The sequence below is a fragment of the Microcebus murinus genome, chromosome 15 (assembly GCF_040939455.1).
Source record: "Microcebus murinus isolate Inina chromosome 15, M.murinus_Inina_mat1.0, whole genome shotgun sequence".
NCBI lineage: Eukaryota > Metazoa > Chordata > Mammalia > Primates > Cheirogaleidae > Microcebus > Microcebus murinus.
In genome coordinates, this window is record NC_134118.1 from 44,185,001 (window position 1) to 44,205,826 (window position 20,826).

Consider the following 20,826-nt stretch of genomic DNA (forward strand, 5'->3'; position numbering starts at 1 on the left):
CTATTTTGGAACCCCTGCAGTAGAATAGTATTCTTTTTGGCTTTACCATTACAAACACTCACCAAAGTACTTTGTGCCAAAATAAAAAAAGAAACCAATCTGACCACATGGTTCAAGTTAAACCTCTATTTGGAGAACTTGATAAAATGTTAACAATTTTAAAATAATGGTGTTTACTTTGCCTTGTGTCCCCACTCATCCCAGTGTACCCCATAACAAGAAGATATCTGTCTATAAACCAGGAAGTGGCTCTCACCAGACACAAACTCTGCCCGCGCCTTGATCTTGGACTTCTGAGCCTCCAGAACTGTGAGCAATGTTTGTTGTTTGAGACACTCAGGCTGTGGCATTCTGCTACAGCATTCTGAGCTGACTAAGATAAGGGGATGAGGCAAAATGGAGGTGGAGAAGGGATGCTACATGGTCTGCCGACATGATGCAGACAGTACTTTCCATCTTTGAAAGAGAAGTATCTATGATCGTGGGCTCCCTGCCTGGAGTTTGGTTCCCCTAAAGTCCTTTGAGGTCCATCAAAAGAGGCAAATCTGTTTCTCCCTCATCCACTACCTTTAACCCTCAGTTCAAAGCCTGCCTCCAAACATACCATCTTTGGACATTTGATAGGGCCTGGAATGAAGACAACCCTTTCCTCATTTTAGAAAGCCGTTTGCCTCCACCCACTATTTTGGAACTGCCACAGTATAGTATTCTTTTTGGCTTTACCATTACAAACACCCACCAAAGTACTTTTTGTCAAAATAAAAAACAATCTGACCACACAGTTCAAGTTAAACTAAACCTCTATTTGGAGAACTTGATACAATGTGAACAGTTTTAAAATAGTGGTGTTTTCCTTGCCTTCTGTTCCCACTGACCCTGGTGTACCCTATCTATCAAGGTTTTAAAAAACACTCGAATTTATTTTTAGCTAGAGTTTTTGGGTACAAAACCAGAAAAGGCTAACTAAGTCATACAGGAAGGTTTTTATTTTTATATTATAGAAAACATAAAATGAATCACTTATTTGCTTTCATTATAACTTTCATGAAATTGAAATTTAGTCCTCTAAAATGTTACTTCATTTTGGTTGTCTTTTCACATTGATGAATTTCTGCAACTTTTTCCTTTGGTTTCAAATGATCCCATTTGCCCCTAAGTGCTATGTTTCGAAGGAAGAACACTTTTGAGCTATCTATAATGATTTCTCAGCGTCTACTTGAAAGAATGTTGCTGTGTATTCTGTGTGAGAAGCTTATGTTCTCTTTACAAAGAAAAATATCTATAACTTTATTTTTTCTGGAATATGCTATCGACAAAAACACTCCAGTGTATATTAAAAAAAAGTTACTCTAGAATTTCAAAAGTTTTCAAGAAGTGAGTGATTCCACATGTGCACACACACATATACACACACACATACTTACCTATATGTGTAACATGGGGCGGCATTTTTGAAATATCCAAGACAAATTTTCCCGTGTGATTATCCAAATTTTTTCTCTGTATCTACTCTGACACTATCGTCTCCAGAAGGCAAAGCACAATTGCCACCAGAGGAAGGGGGGCCATGACTTAGGGGCCTTGGTGACTAGAGGAGGAAAGTAGAGAGCGAAGAGAGGAGACAGGTCAGGAAATGAGAAAAAGGAAAGGGCAATGGAGTCGTGCTTGCTATTCTTCTCCATTAGAGGGTGATTGGCAGTAGGAGAGGGTAGACACGTCGAGATACACTTTCATGAACCCCAAACAGGATACACCTCAGAAAAGTCCCATACTCAGCATGGCATTGGCAGACGAGAGTGTCTGGGTGGATGTGCCAGGTGGGACTCCAAAGCTCCTGATGACCTTGTGGAGAACGCACGAGGCCTGAGAAAACTGTGCTTCAGGACTGAATAAAGCCTCATCCAAGCAGGGCATCCAAAACAGCTAAAGAGGACACTAAAAACTAAGAGATTTTTTCACCAAGTGCGATGAAAAGTTCAAATTGGATCTAATGTCTCAGAGTTTTCTGGGGCCTTTGCATCTGTTACAGAAAGCTAAATGAAACATGGTTTCTACTCCTAGGAGGAGCTTGTGACCCAGTGAAGAGACAGATGGGGTAAAGGAATACAATGCAGTAAGAGATTCAATCACGGACAGTGCACAGTGTTAGGGGAACACAGAAGAGGATTAGCCAGACAGTCTTCTCAGGGCAGATGATGTTCAAGTCAGACCTGAAGGATGAGAGTTTTCGCCAGATGAACTTCACTCATCCCTGCGCTGGAATGTCTACCACTTATGTTCCCTGACATCCTTCATATATCAAGTGCCATCTCCTTCATGATCAGACATTTCTGATTCTTCCAAGTAGATTTCGTTTCTCCTGCCTCCCAATGTTCGTGGCACTTTGGCCTACTCTATTGACACATAATCTCTCACTTCATTTTGTACCTATTTATATGCTTGCCTTGTCCTTTAACTAAATTATATGCTCATTCCTGTGTCCCCACATCCCTGTACCTTGTGTGTACTAGACACTTGTTACTGAAGAGCAGAGAGAGGCTCTCTAAAAGAAAAAGATATTTATTTGAGAATAGAGCATTGCCATGGGAATATGTGTGCCATAGTAAACTATGTGCATATTCAGGGAGGTAAAGGAAGGAAAAGGTTTTTAATGAAAAATGAGGAGGATTACACAATTGTTTCGAAATGATTATACTTGGCTACAAAGATCCATAAAAGGGTGACACCAGCTGAAGCTGAACAGGCAGTTGCTGGGCAGATGTCTTTGCAGAAGTATTTTTTGTATAAGGTTGCAATGGTCTTTGTGCAAAGTTGTCGTTTTGTTGGAGTCTTTGTGATAGATTTGTTATCTGGCATACTAGCATGAGAACCCTCTCTTCATGGCCTTTCTCAGCTCTATTTGTCAGGGTGGTTTTTTTTTTTTTTTACATTAGTGACTCCATTTTGATTCTGACAACTTTCACACACTCAATTAAATGGAATGTTAAGGTAAACCAAAAGGAAATAAATAATAGAAGACAGGTTTAGGAAAATCAACTGTAAGCCTACTAAACAATGAACACAAAATCTGTGCCATCTTCGCCTTTTTACTCACAAAGCTAAGCACAATTTTTGGCAGATAGTAGGTGCTCAGTAAATACTTGTCAGAATTGAATTGAAAATGGAGGAAAAAGTGTTGTAAATATACACTGGGGATTAGAGGTGGTTCTGCAGAGAATCTCCTTAATAAACTCTCCAGAAAATTACCCTCTTGCATGGCAGCCTTTAGCTAGACTCTCCAGAACTGTGTTACTTCTCACAGGTGATGACTAATATTTTTGTGACAGGTGTGGAGTTGTAAGTAATGGTGAAATAGCTAGCGTGCAACATGTTAATTAGATTTCATGAGGAAACTCTATTTTGCCCCTTCTGTGTCCATCTTTTTCAGTCTTAGCCAAGGGATATTGGGTAGAAAAGTAGCAAAAAATGGATGCCAGGTTGTGTCCTTACAGGGTCTTAAAGGATTCTCACAGTCACTCTAGGAAGTAGGTACAATTATCCCTATTTTATAGACTATGAAAAACAGAGACTGAGAAGTTTTAAGGCACCTGTCAAAGGTCACACAGCCAGAGAACAGAAGCACCACAAATGGGGTCCCGTTTTTTCTGATCCCAAAGCACAAATTTTGCCTTGATGAACAAATAAAGTCTTGATGGAGAAAAGTCTTTGGAGATACAGTTTTAACTGAGAGATCTAGTCTGGACCAATTTTTCTGAATTGCTCTATTGATCAAAGTTAGTTTATTTCAGCCAACATCAGGTCACCAGGAGATGGCAGAGCTGGATTATACCAAGAAAACGAGACCCAGGATGGCAATTTGACAAGATGCTTAGAGGCAGAGAAATTTTTGAAAATAGGGTGAGAAATATATGTTTAAGTGTGGATAGCAAGATAGAGATGTTGATATTCAGAGAGAGTACGCTCATTTCTGGAAAGAACAAGTTGCTTTAATCAATCTCCCTGATTACTACAAATATTTCCTAAAAGTGTCTGATATATAAGTTCCTCTTCCATTTTGAGCCACTAGTGACACAATTAGATAATAAAAAAAGTGGTTGAAAATGGGAACAGAAAGAAAACCTATTAATTTAGATGTTTTCTGTTTTGAAGACTTCTGTTAAAAAAAAGCTTCTTAAAGCCAGCATAGTGCTGTCACCTTTGAGCGTTCTAATTTTGAATATAGCTATCTTTACCCAGTGATTGTCTATAATTTTTCTTTATGATTTTATTCTTTTTCTGGCATTTACTAAACATAATCATGTAAGCTATTGTGCTGTAACTTATAGACACTACTCCCTTTAAGCAAATAGAGTTTCAAATGATACATTAATGGAGAATTATATTTATCAGCAGGTATTTTTCAGTTAAAATATTCTCCATACAACTGGATTTAAAGACTGAGATCCTCTAGGGCAATATTCTTAACCTGGAGACATAGGTGTTATTTAGGGGTATCTACAAGCTTCCTGAAAAGGCATTAAAAGTGTAAAATATAAAAGGATATTAGTCAAGACTGTAAACCTCAAGTGTAAAGAGTGGAACATAACATTTTTCTACCACAAAATTAATTTATAAGCCCCTGTTTGTACTCAGAAGCAGCAAAGTTAATTTAGTTTTCTTAGTCATATCCAATAATCCAAACCAAGTGTATCCTGGTTTAAAACTTACCTGGTTTCATTCCTTCTTACCCCTCACTTCTTCCTTCTCCCTCCCCTGTCAGGTAGCTTGTTGGGCTAGGGAGACTTATGAAGCATCATGACACTGGGGGACATGTCTGGGTGCTGATGACCTCTTTCTGCCATTTTCTGAAGAGCAGACTTGGCTTCTGTTCTCCAGGTGTGAGTGAGGTGTGGCGTCGCTCTAGTGCATAGCCACTGACGGTTCTGAGGTCATGGCTCTGGCAGGCGTAGCTGTATCTCTGGGTACCAGTAGATAAGCCACACCCTTTCTTTGGAGTTCAGTCTGGTTGTCCTCTCAGGCAGCCTCTTGCCGTTTTCCTGTCCTGATGGCTCTCACTAATCCGAGGAACTATAGCCCCTTCCTCATAATGTAGGCAACATACCATTTATATTCCCACTTTATGCTCTTGAATTCGGGGTTGTTCTACCAAGACTGAAATTTTCAAAATATTCCAACAGGAAAACTGAGTACAAATTTCTTTACTCTTGGGTCCTCTTTATATATCGGGGAAATCTATATCCCAAGTCGACCCCTAGACTCTTTCTGGAGTTTGATGCAATGCACATCTGTTATGGGCTGAATTGTGTCCTCTCAAAATTCATACGTTGAATCTCTAACCCCAGTTCTCTGATTGTGATTGTATTCAGAGATCGGGCCTTTAAAAAATACTTAAGTGAAAATGAGGCCATTTGTGTGGGCCCTAATCTGACTGGTGTCCTTATAAGAAGGGGAAATTTAGACACACAAAGTGACAATGGGGTTGTGTGTGCACAGAGGAAAGACTGCATGAGGACATAGCAAGAAGGTGGCATCTGCAAGCCAGGGATAGAGGCCTCAGAAACCAAATATGCTATGACTACTTGATCTTGGACTTCCAGTGTCCAGACGATAAGGAATAAATTTCTGTTGTTTAAGCCACCTAATCGGTGGTATTTTGTTATAGCAGCCTTAGCTGACTGAACAACATTCTTTCCCACATTACAACTCTCTCCCTTCCTTCTAGAAACTTAATCTCTTTTCTACCTACAGCTCATTTAGGTCTCATTCAGGACAAGAATGGGTGGGGAGGGAGCTAGTTCCCTGGGTTCATATATGCCCCCTCCTCCAACTAATTTTTTTGTTTTTAGGTAGTGTGCATTTTGAACGTTTTGTTCAAGAATTTGGAGTCTCTGTTTTGGGGAAGATAAAAGCAATGTGATGTTTAAAGTTCTAGTTCTCAAATAAATATGTCCTAAACATCCCACCATAAATGTGGGTACATATGTTCATATTTTTCTGGGGAATGAGTCCACAGCTCTCTTTAAATTCTCAAATGGGTTTATGATCACAAAAATGTTAAGATTCACCACTCTATTATATTTAAAATATGATTCATTTTCAAATATATGATTTACATACAATTTTAGGAATATAACTATTATGTAAAGTGAAAGAGCAGAATGTTTATCTGCAATAAAGGTAAAATTGTATCACTTTTCTATTTGCATTACTTAAAAAATCTCTTATTTAATTTGCCATAAAAAAAGTTAAAGTAAACTATCCTTAAAAATCCTGATTCCTTCCTTATGTTCATCCAGTCTCATGGCAAGAGATCATGGCATCATACTGCTCCTTCCACTGGGACAAGCCATCTTAGAGCACTAACAGTAAGGGGCATTCTTTAGTCTTAATATTCTAACGTGCATATGCATTCATACATCACAGACATTATTGTTTCTTGTGTTTCTCTTTGCTACCCCTTTTTGCCTTTTGTTCCAGTGCTCATGAAACCACAAGAAATAGGAGACAATAGTGGTCAGGAATGACCTATACTCCTTCCCTCATTTTGGGAATGTTTGTCCTTTTCCTCCTATGTTGCCTACCACTACTATTGATCTGATTGCTATAGTAGCTGCTCTGAAAGTGTAACTAGATCACCCATCCCTGGCCATGGTTATCTGGGCTGGAGTTTGGTAACTGGCAAATGAACCGTACTTCTCAGAAAATTCGAAATTGGCACATAAGTTATGAAGTTTAAGAGTTGCTGGCAACCATGCCCCTTAGTGCACACCAGAGACGCAGAGAAAGTCAGTGGATGTGGGGAAAGAGACAGAGAAAGAGGTAGGGAGAGAAAGAATCTATCAGGTAGCACAGTGAGGGAAAACAGAGAGAGAAAGTTCTGATGGTGTGTATCTCTTTTCAGTTGTCCCTACAGCCAGCTGCATTCCTGTTCTTGGGTTCTGTGGGCTAGCCATGTACCTTGACAATAATACGCCCATTTTACTTAAGTTAGGTCAATTTTTATTCCTAACAACATCCTCCTTAATTTAAATACACACATATACAATGGGATGATCTTAACATAATAACAAAATTTAACTCTTGCAATGTTAAGTTTTTAAAAATTGGGATGAAAACAAGGACTTGCTTTACAAGTTATCCTTAAGATAAATGAACAAGTATGTTAACAAAACAGAACAATAACCACAACGGAAAAAAAAAAAAAACCCAACCCTGTGGCATATTTGGTGCTATATTTTAGAAGGGATTTTGAATGGTGAAGGATCATAAAAGTGCATAAAAGTGTAAATGTCAATTGTGTCATATCAATCTCATCTGAAATAAAAATCTACAGGAACAATGAGTCTATGAAGAGATGGGAACTGCTGCACTGCAAAGAAGGGTGTTACAGCAGTCCTGCAGATCCTGGCTTGATTTTATTGCTTTGGACAGCAAGGTAACTACTGAGAATAACCTTTGACTTCTGGCCCTACACAGATATTTCAAAAGGAAATGGAAAATATTTTGTCCTTCAGTGGAAAATGGAGTTATGTTTTGGGGGCACGAATAGCCAAAAGTTCAAGGTTTGTAAAAATGAGTACTGAATGAGTTTGATAAACCATATAGAAGCATCGGAATCCACCAGGTTTATTCAAGAAAAACATCACCAAATAACTATAAAAGGTAAATATCAGGCTGATTGATGGATTTTTAAAAATGCCATGTTGTACATACATCTAATAGAGTCCTGATTTTCCCTCTCTCCCTCTGTCTCTCTCTGATCCCACCCCCCACTGAATATAAACTTCCTAGGTGATGTGCACAGGTATTTCATGTATTCCTCAGCTGCCCTGGAAAGGGGCTTGGTCACGAGCTACGTCTGGATTTTACTTATAATATACTAGGGTTTTCTGCATTTTTCACTTAAAGCGTTCATTTCCGTAGAGTCAGTAATTGCATCTATTTTACAACTGTATCTTTTAGGAGGAGAGGTTTAGTACTCTGGCATCACTACAGCAGTCTTCCTGAACACACACACACACACACACACACACACACACACACACACACACACACTCTTCCATTTAAAGTTAGAGGACAGGTATGTTGATGACATTTTCAGTTTAGTGGCAAAGTTCTGGCACTCTGGTGTTCTGATATTCTTTTAATCTCTCTGTACTTAAAAAAAAAGGCTGAAACTGTTGCTCAGTGAGAAAGTTGTGTCATCTTTCCAGCAGATCTTTATGAACAGGATTTACCCTTTGCCTGGAGATAGGTGTGTTCAGTACTGCCCCATCGAGGAGAAATCTGTGTGCAAGCTGATTGCTATAGTAGCTGCTATGACCTAACAGCAGAGAAGAGCAGAGGAGTCACTAATGTTAAAGATAAGGAAAAATTTCAGAGGAGAATTTTCCACAGAGTTTGTTATGGAGACTCTCTGCAGAACCAGTGTGACGGTTCCTCAAGGGTGCTCAGCATCCTGACAGGGCCTGCATGGACTATTTGTCTCTCACCCTCCTGTTTCTCCTGCATTCAGCTCACCTGGATGGTGGCTAAATGCAGCAGAAATAGCTTGAAGAGAAGGAAAGGCAAGGCCCACAGGGACTAGACAGAGAATGGGCCCAGCACAGTTTCTGCCCTATAGCATTTATTAATTGATGCCATAAACATTTATTGGAACTACAGAATGTGAGGCATTGTCCCAAGCTCTGGGAGCAGAGTGTGAAAAAATAAATTAACTGCCCCTCAAACCAAAAAACCAAAACAACCAAAGTCCTTGCCCTCATTGACAAAGCTCATAACGTAATGGCAGTCAAATGTTCGTGGAGTGAATGGATGCCTAGACTCAGGCAGTGACAGCAGGGGTGACAGCTGTGGGTACATATAGCTTCCAGCTTCGTGAAAATGTTAAGCACTGACTTAGACCAGATTGATTTCCCCATCCTGACTTTGAGATTCCAGTCTCTTTGTATGGCAAATGTAACACTTGTGTACAAGCATTCGCACACTGTTTTATTTAAAATGTGAATTTAAGGCGCCCCTTAGGGAGGCGAAAGGCTGAGGGTGCCTTTATGGGCTGGCTCTGGGCACCTTCACCTTTGAGCAGCTCCGTCAAAATCTTTCCAAGGGAACCGCCAGGTGGCACCTGTAAGGCGCAGATGGGAAGAGTCATTTGCCCCACACCCTACAGCCCGGAATAACCAGGCTGCCTGCTTTCCCCTGTGGGCTTGTTGGCGAGGAAGTGGGGGAGTTTTAGTCTCCGTCCAGACTGCGTGATTACATACCCCGTTTTCCTGACACCCCAAACACTCCGAGGGCGAATTTGTCCCCACGCGTCCAGTCTGTCGAAGGCATGTCACACGCTTGTTGGGAGCACCTCGGCCTCAGCCACCTGCCGCGACGTGGGGACTAGCGGCGGGTGGCCGTGGGCTTCGCTGAGCTGGGAGCCGAGCCTGTGCCCAGGTCTCGTCCACCAGACCTCTGCGGGGGAGGGACAAGAGGGACGGGTCCCAGCGCGGCGGCAGGCATAAGTCCCGCGAGCGTGGGACTCCGCCCCAGCCTCCCCCCCAACAAAAAACCCCTCGGTCTGGGAACAGTGCTGCCAGAGGCCGGGGTCTAGGGCTCTTCGTCCCGCGGGTTCTTTCTCTGTGGTATCTCCTGCCTCCTCCGCAGCGTGGCGGCGTCGGGTCACCCCTCATCACCGCAGCAGTGGCCCCACAGCCCAGGCTGGGTGGCCGACCCCGAGCGCACAAGGGCCTAGCAGAGGGTCGGGGTGCTCGGTGTCAGCACACGGAGCCAGCGTGTTTTGGTCGTTTCGGGGTGGGGGGGGGCGGCGGGGCCACCAACTCCGCTCCATCAGTAGCGGGAAGCGAGCTGCGCCAGTTGCGCGACTGTCCCTGCCGCTGCTGCCTCGATTCGGTCGCTGGTGACATTGGGAGGAGACCGCTTGGCGAGAGCAGAGGGGGAGGAAGAGGAGCAGGGAGGGCGGGGGTGGGGGGAGAAAGTAGCAATTGTGCCAGGGGGCGTGTGAGCAGCCGGAGAGGCAGCCGCGCCGGTGACAACTTCTCCGGGGCGCGCGCGGCGGGGCGGGCGGGGAGCGAGCGGGGCGCGCGGCGCAGCCAGGAGCCTGGGGAGCCGCTGGAGCCTCGCGAGCCGCGGCCCGCGCCCTGCGCCGCCGCCGCCGCCGCCTGCTAGTTTCCTCCGGGTTCTCAGCCCCGGGTGCTGAGGCTCGGGTCTATAAATAGCAGGTTACAGCGCCTTCTGGGCGCGCACACGCTCACGCGCGAACGCAGGAAAGTCAGGCTAAAAGTGTCTGCTGCTGCTGCCGCCCCCCACTCCGCCTCCGGGAGAGGTAATTACCCGCCTGGGATCCGAGGGCTCGGTGGGGAATGTGGCAGGGTGGGGTGGGTGCTGGTGGGTGATCCGGGAGGCAAGGGAGCGCGTCTGAGAGCGCGGCGGCGCGTCCTGGCGGGGAGAGCCTGTCTGTTTTGCATCAAGTTTCTCAGTCTTGGAGCCTCCATCGCCCCTCCAGCCCGGCCGCCTAAGGGGTGGGGTGTGCGGTGGGGTGTGCGGTCTCTCCTTGACTACTGAGGGACCCCTGTCACCGCGCCTACTCTCCCGCCGAGCCCCTCGGCCCGGCGCTCGCGCGTGTCCACACTCCCGGGGCCCGGGTCACTCTGAGCTCCAGCCTCGCTGACCTCCCAAGGCTGCGCCCACCTGCGCCGTCCCTCAGAGACGCCCAGGCGGCCGGGCACTCGCTCTCACCCCGAATCCCGAGCGCAAGCTACAGCTGCTGCCCGCCTCAGAAGTCCTTAAGGCGTAGAGGGGGAGGTGAGGAGTGAGGTGACAGATGCTGGGGTCTCGGTTGCCTCATTTTTCGTTTTTTCCTGACGAGCCCCTCTCCATGACCGCATCCACCCCTGACCTCAACTACTCATTCTGGCAAAGAAGCCTGGCATGTCTCCCCTTGGCCACCACGCATCTCCGAAGAGGTGTCACTGAGGGGTCGGAAAGCTAGGGCCTTAGCGTGAGGGCGTGCGGGTTGTGTGTGTGGGGGTCGGGGAGATCATTGTTTCGAGCCCCAGAACTGTGCTGCAGGCTCCTCAAGCTCTGGCACCTTTGGCAGGGCCCCGAGCCGGGAAATGTCTCGGAGCCTGGTTCTTGAATGTACTCCAGCCTTGTAGCTGGTGCTGAGATGAGGATACTAGAACTACACGTACCTGTTATTGTTCCTCCCCATGCCTCTGAGTTCTCTTTCCTGTGGGGCAGTGGTTTCCGCCCTGAGGACGCGGTCAAGCGGGACCCAGCAGTTTCTGCTGGGCATAGAGGTTTTATAAAGGTGAGGATGCGCATATTGATTAGGTTGTTGCTGCTGCTGCTGCACTAAACTTACTGGACAAACCGAGTAGGCTTTTCTATTACTCTTGTTTTAATGACAGAGATTCGCTTCTTTGCCTCTCTTTTCTTCTCCCACACCAGGTTTCCTCTCTCTTTCGGAAATGTTATTTGAGGTCATTACATTTTATGACTCCAGGTGTTACATTTTGCGTATCTCCTTCCTCTCAGTATGACAGAACTTGATTATAAAGGTGTGGCTCTATAAAGTAAGTAAAAGCCTAAAGACGGAGGATAAATTCATCTTGTGTCCCTCAAGATGGGGCACGAGATAGTCCTTCTATAGGTGTATGCCTACGTTTCAAAGACCTTGCTTGTAAAAGCAATTTTCTTAATGAGTTCTGGTATGGAAATGATAGAGATCTGACTCAATGCTAGAGCAGCACATAAGGTGTGAGGAATCATCAAAAGGGCAGCTGGCTGATGGTGTGTAAGAAGTTGGGTAAGGAGAAGACTGGGCAAGTGGGTCAGTGAGTGTCAGCTCACATAGTATACAAGGAAATGCATTATCTCCTTATGCATGAATGCACATAGATGTATTATGTGTTCTTTTGCAATATACTCCAGTAAAGCATTGATATGAAATGACCAATGACTTTCTGATAAGTGTATGAGCATTAAAGATTGAATCTCTTAGATTTGTAGTTAAAATGTTGCTACAATGGAATGCTTTTTCAGTGTATTTCCTTAAAATGTGATTTAGAAGATTGTCCTTGAAAGGTTATGAAATGTGCAAGTGAAAGATGCTAGATGCTCAGTATTATTAGGAAACATATTTGCTGATTGAAATACTGCTCTTATTCTAGAAAATTATTCTGTTTGATTAGCCAAATCAATATTTATTTGTGATAAACTAATGACCACTTAGGATGTGCATATTTTGCTTTTGACTCTTTCATAAAGTATAAGAACAATCAGATAGACCAACTTTAGTCTTGTCCCTCTAGCTGTTTAAAGAATCATGCAAATGTATAAGCAGAAAATACTTTTAAAGTATTGGGTTTAAACTTCAGTTTGAGGTTGAAAATTGGCTAAATAACTTCATTTCTCATAAGATTTTTGTCAAAATACTAAATGGTTCTAATATAGACTCATCAGTTAAATTTGATTATAAAAATCATGCTATTATATTTTAGCTGTGTGAAATGGAAAATCATTAAGGTTAGGGAAAAGCCAGATATTTGTTGTAAATTGTGCAAATTGAAAGTAATTAATTTCTTTTCTTAAACCTTGGAGTATCTTCTAATGTAAGTAATGCAAATCTCCACATTAGTAACCAATGAAATTACTTTCATTACCTTGACTCAAAACACAAGTGGGCAATTCTCTGAAAGACAGAAAAAACTGCCAACTGATCTTATATCTCTTAGCAACCAAATGGATGACAGTTTCCAGGTAAATATGTGACATCAGAGAATGCAAAGTTTTAAATAAATGGAATCATAATTAGTGAGGAAAATGCTTACTAAATATCTATTATATTTTTTAATTTCATAGTGAGCAATGCACAGTAGTACTAATATTAGTTATATAAATATACCTAATCTATATGGAGTAAATTCTTGTCTTCACAACTATGGAAATTTTAATAGATAGAAATACCCTGTTTTAAATAATCTCAAGTTAAATGTTCAGTTGAAAGCTGTATCAGACTCTTCTGTATTATGTATTTTACCTTTTCAACCTGTCTTGTCTATGTTTCTAAAGCTGTAAGGAATCTTCTCTGTAGGCCGTTTTGTTACTACTTTTTTATGTTGAGTTAGAAATTCTGATTAGAGAGTTCCCTAGAGTACACTCATAATCATATATACTTTAATATTTAGGCTTAAGAAATGAGGTTATTAAACAAATACTTTTAAACATTTATATTTAGATAAATCCAAAGGATGATGCTATGATTGTATTTTCATGTGAAAGATGCATATAGTCTTTGTGTTCCAAAACTTTAGATGCAGTATGTGCCTAGAAAAGACATAAGATATGTGGGAAAATTTTAAGGCCTCTTTCAGAGACTTTGGTATAATTGTCATTTGAATGAAGATGTGTGTGCGTTTTCTCTTTGTACATTGTCACTACCTTGTAGGTTTATATAAGCATGTCAAATGTTTATGAAGTTTTAGGGATTATAGCCATATTGTATATATATTTGTAGTTACAGTGGAATTTTTCTTACATAAGGTGCAGTTGTACCCACTATCTTATTTCCTGGAAGTATCTTATTATAGATGGTATACCATAAGGCCAGTAGAATATCTGGGAGCCATAACTTTAGATTTTTTTCAATTGACATTATAATTTACCAAACACTGGCTATCATGGTATACATCATTCCAACATGGTGTGAGTTGGGTTTCAACATAGTGTGTATTCTTAAATCATGTTTTCCAAACTGAGTTTCTTGAGTTGCAATGTTTTGAGTAAGTTCTGTCTTCTGCATTAGGCAGCTGTATCAAATAGGTGTCCTGGTTGCATGTTGGAGGCCTTTAAAATAGCCCTCTGCAGAACCAAGTGAAACAGACTTGGCAGTAATTTGGTTAAACCAATTAAAGGAAATCTTGAGAAGTTTTCCAAGTTATGTGCCTTTGACTGGAGATTCCTTTGGGAATTATCTAAATTAATGATTTACAAGAGGATGGAGACAACATCTCCCTTAAAAGGAGAGGTTCTATCTATCCACGCATCCATCCCTCTATCCAGCTTTCCATCCTTGTATCCATCTATCTACCTGTTTTTACCTGCCTTTCTGGTTATGAAAACAAAGCAATGAAATGGACTTAGTGGTGAAATTATTCAATGATTTTCTCTGTTGTTTTCCAAGGATAGAAAAGTTTGTGAGATATACTGACAACTTTAATTATCATGCTGATTTTGAATGAATGGAGTAACAATAGCAAAGTATCTTCCAAGGTCAAAAAGAAAATGTAATTTTTAGAAATCTCTATGTTTTAGTTGTTTATTTAGTTTTTAATTTGTTTGTTTTATATAAGACAGAGTCTCGCTCTGTTGCCCAGGGCAGAGTGCAATGGCATGGTGATATCTCATAGGAGTTTGCAACCACAAACTGCTGGGCTCAGGCAATCCTCTTGCCTCAGCCTCTCGAGCAGCAGCTGGGACTACACGCATGTGCCACAACACCTGGCTTACTTGTTTATAATAGATTATTTGTTTATAATTTTTAAATATCTTTAAAGAAGACCTGAGATTTTAATGTTTCTCAAAAGGGAGTCTGAGTTTTAAAAACTTAAGCAACAATGATTTAAAGGGAATCCTGTTAATATTTTTCACTATGAAAAACTGGATTAACGGAAAGGTGAATCTTTCCCTTTTCCCCTTTCACCTTAGTTCTTAGAATAGGTAGTTACAGTGCATTAAGAAGATCAGACTCGGAGACTACCATTTTTGAATATAGCGAATCAAATAAAATGTACTCCCTGACCATAGCAAAGTCATCCACAAGAACCTTTTCTTTAGTCCCTTTAAAATGGTTCTCATTTCATTTGTTCGTGGAGCTTTGCTTTTCTAGCCAAAAGATCAGAGATGAGCTCCAGCCATTAGAATAACCAAAACATAAAAATTATTCAATGCTAGGAAAATTAAGTAGGACCAAAAAACAGGGGCATCTTAAATTGAAGTTATAACCTGTAGGTGAAGGGAGATTATAGCTGTCTTCCAGAAAGCTTTAAAGCGTCAGTAGTGATTATTTAACATTCTGTGATGCCTTTTTAAAACATCTTCACATGCCAAACTTGCTAGACAACTACATTCCACTTATTGATCAGCATACGTCACATTCGTAATAAAATGTGTTGCATAGTGGATGTAGAGTATTTAAAAATCACCTTTTAAAAAAAGAAAACATTCTTGTTTCCATTAATAAACTTGCAACTTCTTATATTTATGTATATAATCAGATCTTTCTTACTCTATGAGATATGGGTGATTTTTATGATATGTTTAATTTCATTTATTCCTACTAACCTTCTTCTCTTGAAGAAATTATGAATAATTATGCTTCAGACCTTGCTTTCTGGATAAATTGGCTTTAAAATACAGCATTCCTACTTTCCTGAAGACATCCATTGTGCGTTTGGTGTTAAAGAGACATTTAGCACTAGGTGGCAGTGTGTAATGCTTAGAAACCTTGAGACATTTTAATTGCAATATATTCTTTTTTAAGCGTTTCTTTTAAACATTATTTATTTATATCATAAGTTAATAAAATTAAAGTCAACAGGCACCTAAATCCTTAGTAGTATATTTAGAAGATCTATCATTTTTGATACTTTAAAGATTCAATTATAATAGTTAATATACTCTACTTTTATATGGGATCTGCTTATGTGAAAAACTACTAGGAATTAACTGAATTAAATGTGCCAGGATTCTGCTTATGCCTCGGTAAGAGAAAGGAAAAGAGAAAATTAAATGAACATAATAGAAAAAAACCCTTATGGTCATTCTAAAATCAACTCACGCTGGATAGCAGGCTTGAACCTTAGGTGTGAAACTATTAGAATTCTAGAGGAAAATGTTGGAAATACTCTTCTAGACATTGGCCTAGGCAAAGAATTTATGAAGAAGACCCCAAAGGCAATCACAGGAGCAACAAAAATAAATAAGTGAGACCTGATCAAATTAAAAAGCTTCTGCACAGCCAAAGAAACTGTCAAGCGAGCAAACAGACAACCCACAGAATGGGAGAAAATTTTCACAAGCTACACATCTGATAAGGGGCTGATAACTAGTATTTATTTAGAATTCAGGAAAATCAGCAAGGAAAAATCAAACAACCCTATCAAAAAGTGGGCAAAGGACATGAACAGAAATTTTTCAAAAGAAGACAGAATAATGGCCAACAAACATATGAAAAAATGCTCAACATCTCTAATCATTAGGGAAATGCAAATCAAAACTGCAATGAGATATCACTTATCTCCAGTAAGAATGGCCTTTATCAAAAAGTCCCCAAACAATAAATGTTGGTGTGGGTACGGAGAGATAGGAACACTCCTACACTGCTGGTGGGACTGCAAACTAGTTCAACCTCTGTGGAAAGCAATATGGAGATCTACCATTTGATCCAGCAATTCCACTACTGGACATCCACCCAAAAGATCAAATGACATTCTACAAAAAACACACCTGCACTCGAATGTTTATAGCAGCACAGTTCACAACTGTAAAGCTGTGGAAACAACCCAAGTGCCCATTAATACATGAGTGGATTAATAATATGTGGTATATGTATACCATGGAGTACTATTCAGCTTTAAGAAACAATGGTGATATAGCACCTCTTGTATTTTCCTGGATAGAGCTGGAACCCATTCTACTAAATGAAGTATCTCAAGAATGGAAAAAAACAAACACCACATGTACTCACCAGCAAATTGGTATTAATGCATCAACACCTAAGTGGATGCATAGGAATAACATTTATCGGGTGTCGGGCAGGTAGAAGGGGGAAGGAGGGGATGGGTATATACACACATAATGAGTGAGATGTGCAATGTTTGGGGGATGGTCACACTTGAAGCTCTGACTTGAGGGGGAGGGGGGCATGGGCAATATACATAACCTTAACATTTGTATCCCCATAATATGCTGAAATAAAATAAATAAATAAACAAAAAATAAATAAAATAGACATTGTATGAACCATCTGTATTTTAATCCTAATCCTCTCACAACATTGGCTGAGAGATTTTTTTTCTAAAAGTCAAAAAGTCTAGCTATTATTATTTTTTTTTTTCTATTTCATTGCTCTTGAGACGGCGCAAAAAGAAAAGTGCAGATTACCTCACTGATGCTTCAGCAGATCACCTAATGTTCTCTGTGATACTTACGACCTGGCCACCACAATGACCAAATTGAATCATCCATGTAGCATTAAAATTTATGGGTTATTATGACAGCTGAAAGTTATCTAAAACATTTCTTCTTGGTTAATCTGGATGTAGACCTCTCTGTCTTTGGCTGAATGATTAAATTATGGGTCATAGCAGAGTTAATCAATTTATTCCATCATCTGTGCACCAGAATGGGACTTCTGCATTGTCCAACCATCTGATCGGAATATCCTCAAGGTCAATGTGGCAGGCATTGCAGTCGTGTTCCCTGGATGTGGCTATTGTAGGAGTGGAGACCAAGGGGAAAAAGTTAATCAGCCTAAATTGGCATAATTAAGAAACACATTTCTTTTCCTTTTTTAAAGCCATTTAATTGTGTTATCATTTCAAAGATAAAAAATAGGGGAGTGCAATGAACCCCCATACACCCATCAGCCAACTTCAATAATTGTCAAATCATGGTGACTATTATTTTATTTACAATCCTACTTAACTTTTCTTCTCTTTGGAGTTTTTAGAAGCAAATCCCAGAAATTACATCAAAAGAAGTATATTTGTGAAGTAGTTATTTACAAATAAGATAAATGAAGAGCAACTTAAGAAATAATTACTACAGTAAAATCGCCATATTTCACTTAAGTCAGAAATCTTGGCATTAGATAAATTAAGTACTCACATTTGTTTCTGAAAAATATGGTAGGTTTTATGTAATTAAGGAATAGATTTCAATCTAGGTTCTATGCCATATTTTTTTTAATTACCAGAAGTATGCAGCAATGTTCCTTGAACTTATTATAATACATACTTGATAAATTGATAATGAATTAGCCTTCTTAGATTAAAACAAATATTAATATTAACTGTATACCTTATCGCCCCAGTTCTTACATAAAATTTTGATTTTATTAGAAGCAGACTTTGGAGATATAGCAGACCCTTGGAATACAAACGCTGAGATTTGCATGAGTCAAGATTTTATCATCCATCTTAAAGGTACATGTTATGTAGTTATCTAAAATATTACTGAGATGTGAATTTAAATCACATGGTTCTAGAGAGTTACCTTTCAGTGAGTGAACCTAGCCAGTGGCCTAGCACATACCCCAGGTAACCTTATGCTATGGTTGACATGTTTTATCACTTTTTAGGGCTAATTATCTATGGTGAGTGTGTTTGAAAATTTGGAAATCTGAGAAATTGTTCAGTCCTCCCCTTTGAGAATGTCATGGATCTTTTGACATACATCTTTTAGATTTTGTATAGAGTTGAAGGTTTAAATTTGAATTTTTTTTTTCACATTTCAAAAAGTTGACAGTAACCACTATGCAACATTATGTGTCTGCAAGCAAATATTAAATATAATTCCATTGTGGAGAAAACAAGTAATTTATATCTGAAGAGTTTATGCCTTGCCATATTTTTCATGCTTACAAGTTACATGGGAAGCAAAGCACCTGTAGAGTTTTCTTAATATTCGATGCACAATTTTTTTGAAATTTACTATAACATTTTCTTCACTGGGCTGTGTTTTAAAGGCTGCCTTCCAATTTGTTCATGCTATTCATATCCCCTTTCCCATTTTATATTTTGGGTAGGAGTGAAGAACAGTTACTGTATGTACTCAGAATAATGTAATGAGAAATAATCGATCCAGTTGGCTTCTACTTGATTTCTGTCTTTGTTTTCCTATTGAAAAAAATTTGACAAGTGGAGAAAAAACTAAAGGGGCAGAAAAACATTACTGAAAGACAATATTGTTAGCATTTTATCATATTTCTTTCTAGGATTTTCTGTGATCCTTTTATAAAAGTTGAGATTATTGTGTGGTGTGTGTGTGTGTGTGTGTTTGTGTGAAACTGCTTTTTTTCACTTAGAATTCTATCATTCAATTTAGTTTAGATATTGATTGAAACCTACTATTTGCCAGGTCCTATGCTAAGCTCTGTTCTGGGTCATGGTGATGATTATAAAAGAAAATCATGCCTGTAAGCACTTCTCTAACTTCTTCTTATTGCTATCTGGTAGTTAGGCTTAGGAATCATTATCAGTTGTTTAACTATGCCACTCAATTTAGACTTTTAGATTATTAAGAATTTTTTTTTTCTGCTATCACACAGTGGTGGATATTTTCTGTCTGACCTCATATTTTCTGCTCTTCCTTGCCTACAATTTTCATTGCTTTTTTTTTTTTTTTTTTCTGGAGTGATTCCTAGAGGTGATATACTGGATAGAAGGGATGAACATTTTAAGAGCTCCTTATCTATATTGCCAAATTGCATTCCAGAAAAATGCACCCATTTCATTCTTTCTGGAAGTATAGAAGTCATTTCACCATCCTTACTGCATTTAGGGATTTTTCTTTAAAGTTTGTTAACTGGAAATGTGAAGGTGATTGTAACAAAAGCTAACATTTATTGAGCACCTCCGACAGGCCATTCACCATGGGAGACCTTTATCTATATTATCTCATTTATTCTTTACAGCAACTGTATAAGGACAATATTATCACTCCTATTTAAAAGGTTAGAAAACTTGTTTTTTGAGAGGTTAAGTGACCTACCCAAAGTCACACAATTGGTAAGTGATAGAATTGGGTCTGGATGAAGATTGATTTTACTTTAAATTCTAGGCTTTTAAGTACTACATTGTTCTTCTACTATGTTTGATTGAGATTGAACATTTTTGAAATGCCTATTTTTATTTGTACTTCATTTTTGAATGCCAATTCATATCTTTAGCCTGTTTGCAGATAGAGAACTTAGTTTCCTTTTATTAAGTTTTAAGTGTCTTTTGTGTATGAGGGATACTGACCTTTTGTCATTTATATTATCTATTATTTTTTAAATACAAAAGTTGAAAATATATTTGTGGTTAAGTTGAATGTCATATTTCTTTCATTTTTTGTGTGTGTAGGTAGAGAGTACTTTCTCATTCCCAGAACAGGTTTAAGTTTATCTAAATTGTTTTTCCCTTAAAATAATTTTTATTTAATTCTTCAATGACTTTTTTTCTCTCTAGTCCATTCAACATTTTTGTATGACCTGAGATAAGAATTAAATTGGTTTTTCTACTAAAAATAGGTAAGCATTTTCCAACAGCAGTTTTTGAATAATCAATCTATTTCCCACTTATTTGTGTTTCTACCACATTATATTATCTATATTTTACTCTAGAGCTACATATACATGCATGCACACACTCCCATACTCCTACATAGTGGGTTTTCTGGTTCTGGTGTACTTATTTAATTCTATTGTTCTGTCAGTACTTTTATTAATATCATGCAGGCTTAAATGTCATTGCTATTTCCTTAATATCTGGTAGGACTGGTACCATCTTTCTGTTGCTTTTTCTGGTGTGTATGTGTGTCTGTAGCTTTTAAGATATTTTCACTGATATTTCTTCCGTATTAATTTTAGAATAATTTTGTAAAGCTACTCCAAAACATTTTTAGATTTTAATTAAAATTTTATTGACTGAATAAATGGGATTTAGGAGAAATGGAAATTACAAGATTTAATCTTCTTATCCAGACACCTGGTATGTTTCTCAGTAAAGGTTTTCTTTTGGAGTTTTTTCATGCTATGTTTAAGGACCCAGGCTA

The 20,826-nt window shown here is 39.4% G+C and overlaps 1 protein-coding gene across 7 annotated transcripts in view; it reads left to right on the plus strand.

Moving 5' to 3' along the window:
- The first annotated feature begins 10,164 nt into the window (after nt 1-10,164).
- INPP4B (inositol polyphosphate-4-phosphatase type II B) overlaps nt 10,165-20,826 on the plus strand; it is a 687,065-nt gene continuing 676,403 nt past the window's right edge. For 3 of the 7 annotated variants that reach the window (XM_076010607.1, XM_076010610.1, XM_076010608.1), the window contains exon 1: nt 10,166-10,330. The gene's annotated coding sequence lies outside the window, so the exon portion shown is untranslated. Of the gene's footprint in view, nt 10,331-18,131; nt 18,216-20,826 lie in introns of all 7 variants that reach the window. The other 4 variants (XM_076010604.1, XM_076010602.1, XM_076010603.1 and 1 more) reach the window with 3 other exon arrangements.